This window comes from Sus scrofa, chromosome 1 (genome assembly GCF_054392235.1).
Source record: "Sus scrofa isolate SSC_HxYL_T2T_F1_AM1 chromosome 1, Sscrofa_HxYL_maternal_Yorkshire_Landrace_v2.0, whole genome shotgun sequence".
NCBI classification, from domain to species: Eukaryota; Metazoa; Chordata; class Mammalia; order Artiodactyla; family Suidae; genus Sus; species Sus scrofa.
The window spans coordinates 209,508,090-209,525,233 of record NC_139383.1 but is presented as its reverse complement, the minus strand read 5'-3'; the positions used below and the strand labels follow the sequence as shown (position 1 = coordinate 209,525,233).

General features: G+C 35.6%; 1 protein-coding gene across 2 annotated transcripts in view; it reads left to right on the top strand.

Annotated features, from left to right (window-relative positions):
• The window catches only part of LOC146406973 (uncharacterized), a 345,508-nt gene that overhangs the window by 157,177 nt on the left and 171,187 nt on the right, over window positions 1-17,144 (top strand). The gene's annotated exons all lie outside the window — the stretch shown is intronic.

Sequence of the window (17,144 nt, the reverse complement as noted above, 5' to 3'; positions counted from 1 at the left end):
TATGTAAGGTCAAAAATGCCAATTCTTCACAAATTAATTTATAGACTTGATTAAATTATCCTTAAATCTCAATACCACTATTTGGAACTGATGAAATTATATTAAAATTCATAAAGAAGAGGGAAAAGGAAGAAGAGCTACGATTATATTGACCAAAAAAGTAGCAGGAGTTCCTGTTATAGCTTAGTGGAAATGGATCTGACTAGTATCCATGAGGATGCAGGTTCGATCCCTGGCTTTACTCAGTGGGTGTGAGCTGTGGTGTAGGTCACAGACTTGGCTTGAATCTGGTGTGGCTGTGGCATAGGCCAGTGGATGTAGCTCCGATTCAACCCCTAGCCTGGGAAACTTTGTATGCCACAGGTGAGGCCCTAAAAAGACAAAAAAAAAAAAAAAAAAAGTAATAGGTAGAAGTTTTAATATATTAAGCAATTTAAAAATTACATTAATTAGAAGTTCCCATCGTGGTGCAGAGGAAAAAAACCAACTAGGAACCATGAGGTTTTGGGTTCCATCCCTGGCATTGCTCAGTGGGTTAAGGATCTGGTGTTGCTGTGAACTGTGGTGTAGGCTGCAGATGCGGCTTGGATCTGGTGTTGCTGTGGCTGTGGAATAGGCCAGCAGCTGTAGCTCTGGTTAGACCTCTAGCCTGGGAACCTCCGTATGCTACAGGTGTAGCCCTAAAAAGCAAAAAGACAAAAAAAAATTACATTAATCATGGGTTAAAAACTGTGTTGTAAGTTAATCTAATTTATGGATAATTATGTGAAATTTTGATTAGGATGTATATGGATATAATATTCAAATACTATCTATCTAGCTACCTACCTACTTTATTCTATCTAATCCTAATTCTAATATTTAAATTTGTCTCTATCCATTTATCTTTACCCAAAGTACATTTGGAATATTAGCATGAAAATATGCAGAAACCATATAAAAGGATCTAAGAATTTTATTGAGTGGTATAAAACATGGTTAAATTATGGGAAAATGCTTTCAGGATAATATAAATTTCCTTTATTATATCTTGTTGTATACTGTCTAGCACATAAAGGATGTATTCAATAAATGTTTCTTAAAGGAATGAATATTAAAAAGTTTGTGGTAGTTTGTAATCAGTTATTGGAAGTATCATACTAGTATGAGATGTAATCAAAATAAATATTAATATACAGAAAGTAATTGTTGGGTAATTGGGGAAATTATTTCATCTTAGTTACCTGGTAAGTATATATTTGGATGAGGTGGAGAAATATAGGTGAGAAAAAACTTCAGGTTTGTTACATTATATGTTGGTGAATGAGTAGAAAAAACATAAGAAAATAGTAGCTTTTATCATCTATGTTCAGGCCCTGGATTAGATACTTTTTGTATATTCTCATTGTTTGGTAGCCAGGGCAATATCAGCTAGGAAAAATTTGCTATCTCAATCATTACATTCAAAGTAATATGAAATTGGAAAGAAATGCAGATTTATAAAGGAGAGAAACTTAAGAGTGAAATTTAATGACTGTTCCCCTGGCATATGATTCATCAAAAATTCTTTCCAGTGTAATTACTCATGAATATGGGAAGTCAACTGCAATTTATTCCCAGGAATCAATCAGTCCTTTTCTTGCTAGATCGATCCCTCATGGGTTTCTGATCACTATGCCTGGATTTGGATCAGTGATGCAGAGTGCATTCATTATTCATTCATTTATTCCATTGATAAATATTTATGAAGTGCCTACTAAGTAACACAATAGTGCTAGGTGCTGCTGATTTAACAGGAAACAAGACCTGGTTTCTGCTTTTTCAAGAAGAGAGACTGGGAAGTCGTGAGGGGACACCTTTTGATATGTCTAGAGAATATGGTATAACAACTGTGTAGTAGCTGGAGAAGTTGTGTGTGTAGATCCTTAAATGTATGTAGAGTACATACAATTTAAGTTTAAGGAGGTGAGACAAAATCCTAAGAGAAACATGCCACTACTGAGAGTTTTTTAAGCAATGGAAGTTCATATTGATGTTTTAGGAAGATGACTTCATCTGTATTGCTAAGGAGATTGGAGGCTTTTGAAGTAATTCAGATAGTAGAGGGTATAGGTTTTATAGGGTCCGCAGGTTATATATTTTGGGATTCTCTTTAAGAAAAAGAATTAAAAAATTTGAATACAAAAATTAGATACAAGGCTCTAGAAGGAGCCTTAAGACTCATGAGTCTTCCTCTAAATTCATCTCTAGTTCTAGAGGAGTGATTTTGGTGGTCTCAACTATGCTAGTGAGAGTGAAGATGAAGAGAATAGAATGCATGAGGAAATTCGAAAGACTTGTGATTAGATGTGTAAGATGTGAAGAGGGTTTATCAAAGATGATGCATAATTTTCTGGCCTGAGCAATCAATTGGGTAGATGAAGGGTCTGTTTACTGAGATAGGAAACACAGGAGGAGTGGATTTGGTGGCAATATAAGTTAAATTTTGTACCCATGTCAGGTTGAAGTGACTGAAACATTTAAGTGTAAAGCTCAAGATAGTTGAAATTATCCTGCTCTGATGTGGCAGTTTGGGCAACTTGTGTGAGCATTATCCTGAGGATGAACATAATGCCTCATCAAATGTGGTTCCTAATGTAGATGTAGATTTAAAACTGCATAAAAAATTGTTAAATGATCAGGAGTTGCCTGGTGGTTCAGTGGGTTAAGGATCTGGCATTGTCACTGCTGTGGCTTAGGTCATTGCTATAGCACAGGTTTGATCCCAGGCCTGGGAATTTCTGCATGCCATTGGCTTGGCCAAAAAAAAGTTAAATGATCATTGCCTTGCAGCAAGTTGGCTAGGTCTGAAAACTAATGCTGGATTATGTAAGACTCCAACTGTTTTTCTCACCTTTAATGTGATGCCTTTTAGGATGATTTTTTTCCCCTTGGTTCCTAGCCTTGTAATCTGGGGCATGTGCTACTTAGCTAGCAAGTTACCCAATAGGATTTCATTTCTCTGGGGATGATGAATTTTTGGTTGTGTGCGTAGGGTTTCTCTAATATAGGTCAGTGTCTGAGCTCCCTTTGATTGTTAATCCATAGTCTTGAACTGATTATGCAACCCACTGAGGACCTGCTAAATATGATGTTTTAAATTTCATCAGCAATTTTCCTTCCTCATTGTCCTTTAATTTGAAAATGGAAGAACAATTTTTTCTTACAATTTTCATGGAAATAAAGAAAAATATGACTTTTAAAGGAAATAAAAATCCCCCTACTAGGAAAGTTTTAGGCAGTTGTCAAATGACTTAATACAGTAGATAATAATAGAGACTGCTTTGCAACCTAAAATACAGCAGTTTCTACTGTGAACACTGTAATTACTATTTACAGCTAGATTATAGGGAAATCTGTGGGTGTCACAGAATTCAGTTTCAGAATTATGGAAACTCTGTTTGCATAATTAAAGGGCTAGTTAGTAAACTCCCTCCTATTTTTAACCTATTTAAGTAGATCATATATGTGCTAATATTTCTTTGCTAACTATGGTGAAGGAGATAACCAACTTTAAATCTTCTATTGCTGAATAATACCCATAATAACTGTGTAATATATGGTTCATAATTAGTGAATATGCCAAGGTTTTTCCAGAAGTGCATTAGATATGGCATAGATACAAATTTCTGCTTCATTAAATGACTTTATAGACTGTATTTTGCTGCTTTTGCATATGTGATTTTTTTTCCCTGTTTGATAGCAGGATTACTTTACAGCTTCTTAATGAGGCTACCTTTTTTTTATTGGAATCTTTTCTGAAGTTTTATTGAAGCTTTTGGTGACCTATTTCTAATGATTTTAGAGTTCTAAATTTTTTTCTCCCTTATTTAAGTAGCTTTAACTTATGTTTGATTAGTGACTTTGGAAGTAGATTCACAATCTAATTTTAGGAAGGAAATCTTTTCTTACAGGAGAAGCAAATTCAAAAATAACCTTTCACATCACAGGATGCCTATGAATTATGGAAATGGCTCACATTCCCACACCACTTATTAGGTGAAGAGGGTGAAAATCAGAGATGACTCTTCATAGTTGCATTTTGTTCTCAGTTGCATTTGTACAGGCAAGTTTCTCTTTAATGTCCTCTTTAATAAACACGGAGGAGTCAGATGAATATGTTTACTGGTTGGTCTGAAAAGTGAATGTGATATAATATAAAACAATCTAATTTTATAGCCCTAGAGAAGCACAGATAAGATGCCGGTTTTGGATGTTTGTGGAATGGGTGGGAATTTGGCAAGCGTTCAAGTGCCCATACTCAAGGTAGTTTAGAATGCCTATTTGAAGTTTAGAGTATGACTTAAATATACTTAATCAAGAAATATACTGATGACTGAATTGGGCCCTGAAAGGTGAGTAGGATTTCACTTACCACAGAATGTGGGAGAAGGCTATTCAACCATAATAGAGTCAGGAGCATTAATCCATATTATCATTTTTTTCCGGTTAAAGTAATTTTTATTTTAATTTCAAAGAAACGCACACTGTTTACAAAACTGAAACTATTCAAAAATATGTAAAGTAAAAAGCAAATAGCCACTCCATGCTCTTTGTTTTCCTTTCTATCCCCAGCCCCTATCCATATCTCCCTCTGCATGTTTGATGTTAGTTCTCTGAGGCTTTTCTTATGCATTTACCATTTAAATCGCTCTCTCTGTGTGTGACTGGCTTCATTGTTGTATAATTTCTTTACTTAATATGCCCTATCAACTCTTTCATGTTACTGCATTTCATCTATTCTATTTTTTAAAAAAATTACCTATCAGTCTAGTATGAAATAACCATAATTTATTTAACCATTTCAGCATATAGGCTATTTGTAATTTTTCTACATTACAAAAATGCTGCAATGAGTATCTGCAGCTATGGTCTCCTTATTTATTCCCTCGCATCTTGTTCTCTCTCTTTCTCTCTCCCCTCCCTCCCTTCTTCCCTTCATCTATCTAAACTATATCTTTGTATCATGTGTATTTCTGTAAGATAGATCCTGGAAGTGGAATTGTTATGTCAAGCTATATGAGAGAAAATACCATGTTTCTTCCATGATATGTAGCACCTTTTAGAAATATATGAAACATCAGTATGTTCAAGGCATACGTAACAAATAAAGGATAGCCGAATAAACTAATATAAATTCAACTAATCAAATATTAATTATTTGAGACTAATAATACATAATTGAAATAATTATATATGGAAATGGAATATGTAATTTAATAAATTTAATTAATAATTAAATATAATTATTAATTAAATTTATTGATATAAATTTATTTGTCCTTAGAGAATAAAGCAGTATGTACTATAGTTAAGACTTGAAGGTCTTTAATAACATTTACTTAAATAGGAAAAGACAGATTTATATTTTCAAATATTAGAACAAATAAATTTCATGTGAATAGGAAAGACCAAACAAAGTATAATATTGGTCACCTTGACATTATTAAATTGATCATGCAAGAGGTTCTCACCAGAATGTAAGTGGATGGAAATCTAAAGACATCTGTAACTTGGATCCTGTGTCCAGGTACAAAGTTCTCTCAAAGTGTCTGAGGACTTCACTGAACATCACATAGGGGAGGTGCTGGATATCTGGTTCAGGGCTGTTCCAAGACTCAGAAGGGATTCTAAACTGCTCAGGGTAGGGGTAAACATTGAAGCATTTATCTTTATCTGCCCAGGAAGCTTTTATCTTATCTGTCTAGGACATTTCTATCTCCATACTAACACTTTATTATTGAATTATCCTTATTACCCTTATTATCCATTTTTAACAATTTAACTCAGACTTACATCTCTAACAGGAAAGCTTTTTTTGTTTTGTTTTGTTTTTTTAAATCCCTTTCCCAATCTCCATTCTATGCCTTCTCTGTGCTCATAGATTCTTGGAATGGTGGCATCACCATATCATCATTATCATCTTCACCATAACCATAGCTGACATCATCATCTGGTGCTAATATTTATTTAAATTGCTATATGGCAGATACTGCTAAATAACTTATATGGATTATCCCATGTAATTATTATTTTTTTTATAATTTTTTAAAATTTTCCCACTGTACAGCAAGGGGGTCAGGTTATCCTTACATGTATACATTACAATTCCTTTTTTTACCCCACTCTTTCTTCTGTTGCAACGTGAGTATCAAGACAAAGTTCTCAATGCTATTCAGCAGGATTTCCTTGTAAATCTATTCTAAGTTGTGTCTGATAACACCAAGCTCCTGATCCCTCCCACTCCCTCCCCCTCCCATCAGGCAGCCACAAGTCTCTTATCCAAGTCCATGATTTTCTTTTCTGAGGAGATGTTCATTTGTGCTGGATATTAGATTCCAGTTATAAGTGATATCATATGGTATACATAGAACTTCCATATGACCCCGCAATCCCACTCTTGGGCATCTATCCGGACAAAACTCTACTTAAAAGAGACACGTGCACCCGCATGTTCATTGCAGCACTATTCACAATAGCCAGGACATGGAAACAACCCAAATGTCCATCGACAGATGATTGGATTCGGAAGAGGTGGTATATATACACAATGGAATACTACTCAGCCATAAAAAAGAATGACATAATGTCATTTGTAGCAACATGGATGGAACTAGAGAATCTCATACTGAGTGAAATGAGCCAGAAAGACAAATACCATATGTAATTATTTTGATAAAATAGGTGATATAGGTGTTCCAAATTTAGAGATGCCATATAGCATATTGTTTATAATCTTTTTAACTTGTCTTCTCTAAACTGTGAGTTTGTTGAGGAATTAGTGAATATCTTTTATCTTTTATCTCTGTATCCCTGGCAGTAAGAATAATGCTGAGTAAATGTGGCCATACTCCAAATATTTGAATGCATCTTGGTTGAGTCTAGGTTGATCTAATTTCTCAGTGTGGCTCTGATATGGTCATTTTTAAATAAAGTGATGGTTTGATTCTTATCATGCAACCAGTATATTTCTGGAACAATATTTTATACAATTCATGAAAATATTTGTTAAATTGGAATAAAATCCCCCTTGGGTTTTAGTTCTCTGTTCTGTATGTGTTTAATTCATACTGGATGAAAGACTGGTAATCACAGATTCTGCTATTGGAGAAAATGGGATAAAAGACTTCTTGGCAAAATAGTCACAGTTTTTCAACTTGCAAATTAAATTACAGTTTAGATTTGCTATCTTGCCCCCATTAACTTCTTGCCCTCTTTGGCTTTCTGAGCCCTCCAGGTATCAGATTTCCTGTGGCCCTGTATAACAGACTATTGATCACCCTTTCTGCCTTGTCACCCTTACCTCTCAGTACAAATTGGTCTGTGTCAATTGGAGGGGGAAAATAATTAATTTACGCTCACATTGAAATTAGATGCATTCTAAAAAGAGACAGTCACCTAAGCTCTACCAATATTGGGGTATGACTTCCTGAGCTAACATTCTGTGGTAGTAGAAACATAGGGAAATGTATTTTTTTGTGTGCATCTGGGTGTACTGGGGTGGGAAAAATTGGAAGCTACCTTAAAATAAATTCTAGTGATGACCTTTCTAAGGTTTTTACACAATTTTAATCACATGTTGGGTCAAAGTTGAACTTATTCATTCTTAAAATACTGGAAATTTCTTCAAAACTTTGAAAACAGTATATAAGATACAAGATGACTAGACAGCAGAAAAGTCTTTCCTATTATAACTACATGTTGTTTTTTCCTTTCAGTATCTAAAAACATATGTTCGTAAGTCACTTTCTTCTAGTTGTAGCCTTGGGAATATCACTGCTTTAGAATCAAAGATGTTATTATGAAATAAAGTTCCAATAGCTTGGAACTATTTATAATATGCTTATAGACAAGTGCTTTTCTCTACTACTTATAGCTCTACTTTCATGTTAAATAATATATTTGAATCAGTGAATTGGGAATTTTTCCAAGCAGAGTGATAGGAGCCTTTAAGAGATAGACAAGGTCGGTCGTTCCACTTCTCTGCTGGACTTACAGAATGCTTGTCAGTTAATGCAATACAGGTAAGTTAACATGCAATAAAATTTCTAGAAAAAGTGATATTTATTCCTAACACTGGTAGAGAGAAGTGAATAATTGTAATTCTTCCTGCATGTTTACTTCTTAATTCATTCTGATCATAGCACTGAAAACACTTTTAAAGGATAATGGATGTACCATGCTCCAGAACCTGGTAGCAATCCCCTAAACATTATGCTTGTGGTGAATCCCTAATGTTTATAATACTCCCTAAGAGTGATGTGGGGGAGGATTTGGGCTCATTATTGAAAAGCAATAACTTGTGCATCGGGAGTCCTCTGTTGTTTTTGGTCTTGTACCTAAGTTATGTTTCTCTTAGCAAATTCTTGGCTTAATGACCTTTCATTCCTCAACTAACATAAATAGTAAGGACTATATTATTGGTTAACTCTTTCAGAAGGGAGGAAAATAATGGATAGATGCATTGTCTTAGATGGGTGGCTTACTGATTTGAGTAAAAGATATGTCACAAACAATTCTAGGGCTTTTTCATCGCTGACACTCATAGATTACTTAAAAGGCACTCAAAAACATATTTTAAACATGAAGTAACTTGTATTAAGATCTGAATCAGTTCAGGTGACCTTCAGGAATAATTTACTTTAGGTCTGATATCTTCCTAGGTGTGATAAAAACCTGCATAAAATTGGCAAATTTAATCACTAATACAGGTATTTTTAAACTATATAAATTAATTTAAGAGAGTCCTTGAGAATTTGCTGTGTGTCAGGCACACTGAGGGTAATTGAAATAAAGAAAACTTGGTGCTTGACCATAGACATTATTAAAGTACACAAGCTGGATAAATTTTTTTTTTGGCCATCTTTTTAGGGCCACACATGCAGCATATGGAAGTTCCCAGGCTAGGGGCTGAATCAGAGCTACAGCTGGCGACCTACACCACAGCCACAGCAACACCAGATCCGAGCCAAGTCTGTGACTTATACCACATCTCATGGCAACGCTGGATCCATAACCACTGAGTGAAGTCAGTGATTGAACCGCTGGCGGCCTACACCACAGCCACAGCAACACCAGATCCGAGCCAAGTCTGTGACTTATACCACATCTCATGGCAACGCTGGATCCATAACCACTGAGTGAAGTCAGTGATTGAACCCACGTCCTCATGGATATTAGTTGGGTTTGCTACCACTGAGCCACAATGGGAACTCGCTGGATAAATCTTACTTGAAGGAAAGAATTCTAGGTAAGCCTTCTTCTTCTTCTTCTACTTTTTTTTTTTTAAATAGAAGATTCAGAGATAGAAGAAAGCTTATAAAGAGACTATTATAGGCTTTATAGCTACCAGAAAGGAGAAAAATAAATGTAAATTTTGCACAATTTTCCTATGATAGGTGAGTTGGATTTGAGTAAGTTAACATTATATGACATTAGGCTGCCTGAGAAATACTGGGTTGTACATTCTAATCAACTAAGTAGCAGTGTTATAAAGAGGTCCTTCGGCTTGATGGGTTGATTTCATCTTCTCTGAACCATTGTCATCTTTTTTTTTGGGCCAACATAGCCTGCCAGTGATAGGATACAGCACACTAAATCTCACCTAGGATTTGTGCCTAAATGTGGGAGTAAAGGAATTCTTTTTTAAAAATACGGATGAGAAGGTGTTTGATTTAACAATTTCTGGAGGAAGAAGTCAACTGATAATTTGAAACTACCTAATCAGTTTGGCTATTCTTTTTTTTTTAATGCTTTAGATAATCGTATTAAATGATACAAAACATATCTAACCATCTGGATACTAAAATGAGAAAGGTCAATATGTTGGTCTTATCCTTATGGGTCAACTAATATAGATTGGTAACATGTCCTCAAAGCTGCCTTCAGGCAGTTTACGCATATTGATCAACTTTTTGGCTAACAGTGCATTCAAATGACAATCCTAGAAGGCTGGATTACAAAGGAAAAAGAAGAATGTAAATCCAACAGCTTTTATGTATAAGTTTAAACTATAAAAGAACTATTAATTTTTTGGATTAAAGGGAGAGGAATTTTAAAATGTCATAGCCTGTAGAAATTTGTGAGCTTATGAACCCAGTATAAAATATTGTAATGAACATTTATTTATACATTTACACAGGTAGTATAGGTATCTCCAAATGGTGAAGAAAGGAACTTTGTCATTTCTATCTTGGTCTCAAGCACTTGGCCCATGAGGATGCTTAGTAAGTGTTGAATGATCAGATGAATGAATGAAGTCTGGTTTGATTTAAGTCTCACTAAATTTCATATATAAATAAGATTAGCTGTGTTCTTGCAAGAGGAAAGACCAAGGAACACATTAATTGAAGTTCTCTTTGTTTGCCAACTTTTTAATTAACTGAAATCAGCATGATTCCTTGTCCCCTTGAACAATTGCTGGCATGTATTATTGCTAATTACTTATATGAGTGAATGAATGCTCTAGTGAGACTGGACATTTTCACCATTTCCATTTACTGTACTCTAAATCCTCCCTTATTATCTATATTCAAGTTCACCATTTTCTATGAAGGCATAGTTATTCATATTCTTTAATCACAGTGGTTATCTTTGAACCTTGGCATGTACTAGCCTTATAACTTATTTGGCTTTACATTTTTTATTGAGATCTAGAAGTGACAGAAATATACTTTTATCCACTTCATGGGAATTTATCATGAAGACAAATTAAAAAACATTAGGCAAAAGTCTTTTGGAAGATGCTCGCTGCATTGCCATTTTTAAGAGTAAAGCTGCTGTGTCCTGCTTTACCAGTTTGAGTACAAAATAAGGTCATATTTCCTTTAAACATTCACATCCAATGAATCCAAGCTGTGGTGCTGCTTTCTCTTCCAAGAGTTCCTCTCCCAAGTTAATAAGTTCAAGGTCTCCAGGAATATTTAGTCCGAAGAATTTATTATGACTTCACTGAAAAAAGACCTGTAAAAAAATCTATTCACCTCACCAAAGGACTTGTTCCCTGTGGCTGATACTGATGTCACTGTGATATGGAGTTATTTCTGAAAATGCGGAGTCCAAAATCTTGGTCTTGAACACTGCTGGAATCACCATGACAAATAAGGAACGCAGCTGTTGCTACATTGGCAATTATTTCTTTGCGTGCAGATAGAGAAGACAACTTTTCCTATAATGTGTTTGCTCAACATCAGAGTAGATTTTGGTTCCCAGATAGTCAAGTTCTTAGTGACCAGCTCGTTTTCAGTGCCTATACCCAGGTGCTATTCTCAAGGCACATTGTAGTGGCTGTGCCAGTATCTGTGGAACCAGGCCTTTCTTTCTTTTTAAATTTTGCAATGAATTTTATTACATTTATAGTTGTACAGTGATCATCACAACCAAATTTTATAGCATTTCCATCCCAAACCCTCAGTGCATCCCCCACTGTCTCATTTGGAAACCGTAAGTTTTCAAAGTCTGTGAGTCAGTATCTGTTCTGCAAAGACGTTCATTGTGTCCTTTTGTTAGATTCCACATGTCAGTGATAGCATTTGATGTTGGTGTCCCGTGGTCTGACTGACTTTGCTTAGCATGATAATTTCTAGGTCCATCCATGTTGCTAAAAATGCCATTATTTTGTTCCCTTTAATGGCTGAGTAGTATTCCATTGTGTATATGTACCACATCTTCTTGATCCACTCCCATGTCTTGGCTATTGTATAGAGTGCTGCAATGAACCTTGGAGTACATGTGTCTTTTCGAGTCATGGTTTTCTCTGGATAGATGCCCAGGAGTGGGATTGCTGGATCAAATGGTAGTTCTATTTTTAGTTTTCTGAGGACTCTCCATACTGTTTTCCACAGTGGTTGTACCAGTTCACATTCCCACCAACAGTGTAATAGGGTTCCTTTTCCACGCCCTCTCCAGCACTTAATTGTTTGTAGACTTTTTGATGTTGGCCATTCTGGTGACTGTAAGGTGGTACCTCATAGTGGTTTTGATTTGTATTTCTCCAATAATTAGTGACATTGAACATCTTTTCATGTATTTTTTGGCCATCTGTATATCTTCTTTGGAGAATTGTCTGTTTAGATCTTCTGCCCATTTTTTGATGGGGTTGTTCGGTTTTTTTGGTATTGAGCTACAGCAGGTGTTTATAAATTTTGGAGATTAATCCCTTGTCCGTCGATTCACTTGCAAAGATTTTCTCCCATTCTGTGGGTTGTCTTTTCATTTTGTTTAGGGTTTCCTTTGCTGTGCAGAAACTTTTCAGTTTAATTAAGTCCCATTTGTTTATTTTTGTTTTTATCGTCATTACTCTGAGAGGTGGATCTGAGAAGATGTTGCTGTCCTTTATGTCGGAGAGTGTTTGGCCTATGTTTTCCTCTAAGGGTTTTATAGTATCCGGTCTTATGTCTAGGTCTTTAATCCATTTGGAGTTTATTGTTGTGTATGGTGTTAGGGAGTGTTCTAATTTCATTCTTTTCCATGTGGCTGTCCAGTTTTCCCAGCACCACTTGTTGAACAGGCTGTCTTTTCTCCATTGTATATTCTTGCCTCCTTTGTCATAGATGAGTTGGCTGTAGGTGTGTGGGTTGAATTCTGGGCTTTCTATCCTGTTCCACTGATCTATATTTCTGTCTTTGTGCCAGTACCATAGGGTTTTGATGACTGTTGCTTTGTAGTATAGTCTGAAGTCTGGGAGCCTGATTCCTCCAGCTCCGTTTTTCTTTTTCAGGATGTCTTTGGCTATTCTGGGTCTTTTGTGCTTCCAAAGAAACTTTAAAATATTTTGTTCGAGTTCTGTGAAAAATGTCCTTGGTAATTTGAGATGGATTGCATTGAATCTGTAGATGGCCTTGGGTTAGCATAGTCATTTGGATAATATTGACTCTTCCAATTCAAGAGCATGGTCTGTCCTTCCATCTGTTTGTATCATCTTTGATTTGTTTCATCGGCATCTTATAGTTTTCAGAGTCCAGGGAACCAGCCCTTTCTTACAACATTCTAGAGCCTGTGGTTGGCTGTGTTCCCCAGAAAAGCACATCATATTTTTTTTCCCTCTAGCAGATTTCCTCTTGGGACCAGCTGTACTTTCCCATGATCTGGCTTTATGTAGATTCCATTAACATTAACCTTCCTAGTGAATAGATTTTTCTTTTAATTTAAAAGGCTTGCTTTTCAGAGTTCCTGTTGTGGCACAGCAGAAATGAATCCAACTAGTAACCATGAGGTTGTGGCTTCAGTCCCTGTCCTTGTTCAGTGGGTTATGGGTTAAAGATCCCACATTGCTGTAGCTGAGGGTTAGGCTGGCAGCTGTAGCTCCAATTTGACCCCTAGCCTGGGGACCTCCATATCTTGTGGGTGCTGCCCTAAAAAGTAAAAAAAAGCTTCCGTTTCTTACATAAAATTTTAGAGCACCTGGCTTTGTGGGAGAGAGATGCTGCCCAACTCCACTAATTATTTATATTTTAAATCCTAGAAACTTATATATGTTTAAAAAATCTGTCATATTCTGGGGTGGGATACTTGCCACTTTATGTTGTAAACTGAAGTGTCATTCATTTTAACCCTCCCCAAACTACAGTTCTTTTTGAGGTAACTGATATCTTCCCCAGGGAACTGCTAACAACTTTTACAGGACATTTTTCTTTTTTAAAAATTATAGACTGCCTCACTGAGCACACTGTTTCACTAGCATACAAGGTGGAAATAGTCAAAGATCTAAAAATAGAACAATGACTAAGTAAACTGGTTGGTATTCTTATTCAATTGGACATTATACAGGTATTAAAATCAAAGTTATGAAGACCATATAATGATATTTAAATATGTTTACGAGTTAGTTGCTAAGTGACAGAAGCAGAGGCAAGTCACAAACTTTCGCATATACTTTTGTGCCTTCTATCTATCTATCTATCTATCTATCTATCTCTAGTCTCTAAGATATATTATATAACCACTTTGCCATGCCCTTAATTTTTGGAAGGGCATATGGTCCATTGTTGGAAAGTCTTAGATAATCAAATGCATACACAAAGGCCAGATAACGGTGCAATATAGTAGTTTGCCTTTTGCCTCTGGTTACTTTTAGGTCCATTACGAGTCCATTTGGATAGAGACCAAGGAGTCTTTTCTGTCTGGGTTGCTTTTCCTTCTTCCTTAATATCCATTTGTCTTTACCCTTTGGCTATTCCCTCTAGGTTAGGGTCTTTCTTTTGCCCTTAGATACCATTCAGTTTGTTTTTTCATAAAACTGGTGTTTGTGTGTATATGTGTGTGTTTGTGTGTGTAAATGACACAGGCCAGTCCTGCCTCATGCATAAGCATTCAGAAGACAAACCTTATACGTATAACGAAGGGGCTCTTAGAACGTCATTGTTCTCTCTGTCTTCTTCTATTTTGCTAGTCTGATCGTGTCCTATAATGATATAGCCACTTGCTTTTCTTCAAAAATTAGCGATATAAGAAAGAAACTCCACCTTTCCATGTTTAGGGTGATGGGACCAGAAATGAATATTACCAAAAGATTTATAGTGCTTTTATTAGAGGGGTATATCGCATTTACTTTTTTCCATATTTTCCCTAATTTCCAAAGTGTATGTGATGGATTATAATACCTTTACAATAAGGAAAAAGGTATAACAAGAAATTTTACGTTGTACAACTATAAATGTAATAAAATTCATTAAAAAAGATCAAAAAATAAATAAAAAGAAATTATAAAAACTTAATGGATAAAGACACTTCTTATTTTATTGATTAGAAAGTTGAATCCCAGGTCAGGTAAGTGAAGTGTCCTTGAGAAACTAGTGAATAGCAGAACCAGGACTTACACCAGGGAAAAGTATATTCTTGTGATGGGCAGATAAGCTTTGATGACACATCTAAATACTTAACATGACCTCATCATATTCTAGCTGCATTACCTTGGGAATTCTCTTCCTCTCCTTGAGCCTCAGTTTCCTCATTTATAAAATGGAGATAATTGGTTGGGTTGTGATTTCCACGGGTTTTATGCATGATAGCACATGTAAAGTATCTAGCACAGATGCTGTTGCATAATGGGTAATCAATAAATGTTATTTTTCTTCCTTTTCACTTGTTCTGTTCCCTGGTACAGAGCCTTACCAGTGTTCCAACCAGCATCTTCTCTTGAGTCACTATAATATATTATGTTTTACGGCATTTATATGCAATGCCTTGTGTTGTTTACATGTTGAAGTCCTGACTGCTAGTACTTCAGAACTATATTTGGAGACGGGGCTTTTAAACAGTTAAGTTAACCTGAGGTCTTTAGGGTATGCCTTAATCCAATCTGACTGGTGTCCCTATGAGAAGGGGACATTTGGATTCATGGAGAAACATCAGACATATATGTGCATATAAGAAAGACACTATGAGACAAATGAGAAGGTGGCCACTTGCAAGCCAAGGATAGAGGCCTCAAGAAAAACCCAACCTACTAAACCTTGATCTTGGACTTACAGCCTCTGGAACTGTGAGAAAATAGATTTCCATTGTTTAAGCTACCTAGTTTGTGGTTTTTGTTATGATAGCCCTAGCAAAATAATACACCTTACATCTTTAAATAGAAGCTAAGCTATGTGAGGAAAAACTGCATTGCCCTCCTTTTTTTTTAATTGTCTTTTTAGGGCTGCAGTTGTGGCATATGGAGGTGCCTAGGCTAGGGGTCGAATTGGCGCTGTAGCTGCTGATCTAAGTCACAGCCACAGCAACACCAGATCCTAGCCGTGTCTGCAACCTATACCATAGCTCACAGCGATGCTGGATCCTTAACCCACTGAGCAAGGCCAGAGATCAAACCTTCATCCTCACGGATACTAGTTGGGTCCATTAACCACTGAGCCACAATTGGAACTCCAGCATGGCGCTCCTTTGTAATCATAGCAGATAATAAACAATTTATTGATAAATACCGTAACTTTTATGAAGGATAGAAACATTGTTTTATATTTCTTTTATGTCTCCCATGGAGGCCTAGCTGTTGGGGTTACTGACAACTATAATGTGATAATGAGAATTACATATGATCTTTTTTTTCTTTTGCAAATAGTAACTAGAATTGTCCTTTTTATGAAGTCATAGGAGTAAATGCAATTAAAGCTGAAAAGATTATTCCTCATTGCCTGTCTAGACATAGGAAAAGAGAATTAAATCTTCAAATGTAATTTCTGAAATTAAGATTAATGACCAGTAGTGCATGATTCCCTCAGATGCTCATGACCTCATATTGTTTGAGACTAAATGTGGGGGCTTCTCACTATCATTGTATTAATGAATATGATTGAGTTATTTTAAATATAGTTAGGATATAACATTAACTTGTCTGTGTTGGAAGTTTGCCTTGTATTTTTCAGAGGATCAAAAACAGGCAGTTGTAAAAGAGAAAGTCAAAGGTTTTTTTTTACTGAGTTTTAAAAATTACATTTGATTCTCATTTTCTGGATTATGGGAAATGTGGAAGAAAATGAGTTATCTTAATTAATTTATGGAAGGGACATCAAGAGATGAAAAAAATTTGCAGGGTTTTCATTGTTTGCCAAGTCTAAGATCTTAAAGAAGCATTTAGTGGTAAATGAGAAGTCCTCTGAACAGTAAAAGAGCAAGTTTATTATTGGGAACAATGCAGAAAATAGTTTTTAAGGAAGTGGAGGGCTACTCGTTTTTGAGCCAGCATGGTATTTGTGTATTCCCTCAGCACATACATGTACACATACATGCATACACTGAATATTTCTCTACTATCTTGTTATTATCATAATCTGCTGAATGATCTTTGGATGTTAATTAAAACCTCTGGCCCTCATTCATACATCTACAAATAAAAGACATTTGAGTATGGTTTGATGACTGTCTTTAGTGTTGTATTTTTTTTTTAGTTGATTTTTCTTATTTGTTTGTGTATCAATTGTAGATTTTTGGTTTGCTGTTATTCTGAAGTTTTCATATCACAGTCTCTCTCTCTCTCTCTCTCTCTCTCTCTATATATATATATATATATATATATATATATGAGATTGTTTTAAGTTGTTGGTCTCTTAATTGCAAGTACATCTCCAGTGTCCTGCATTTGTACCCTCCTTTTCTCATGATTTCTGATTTTGTTGGCATAACTGTGCATG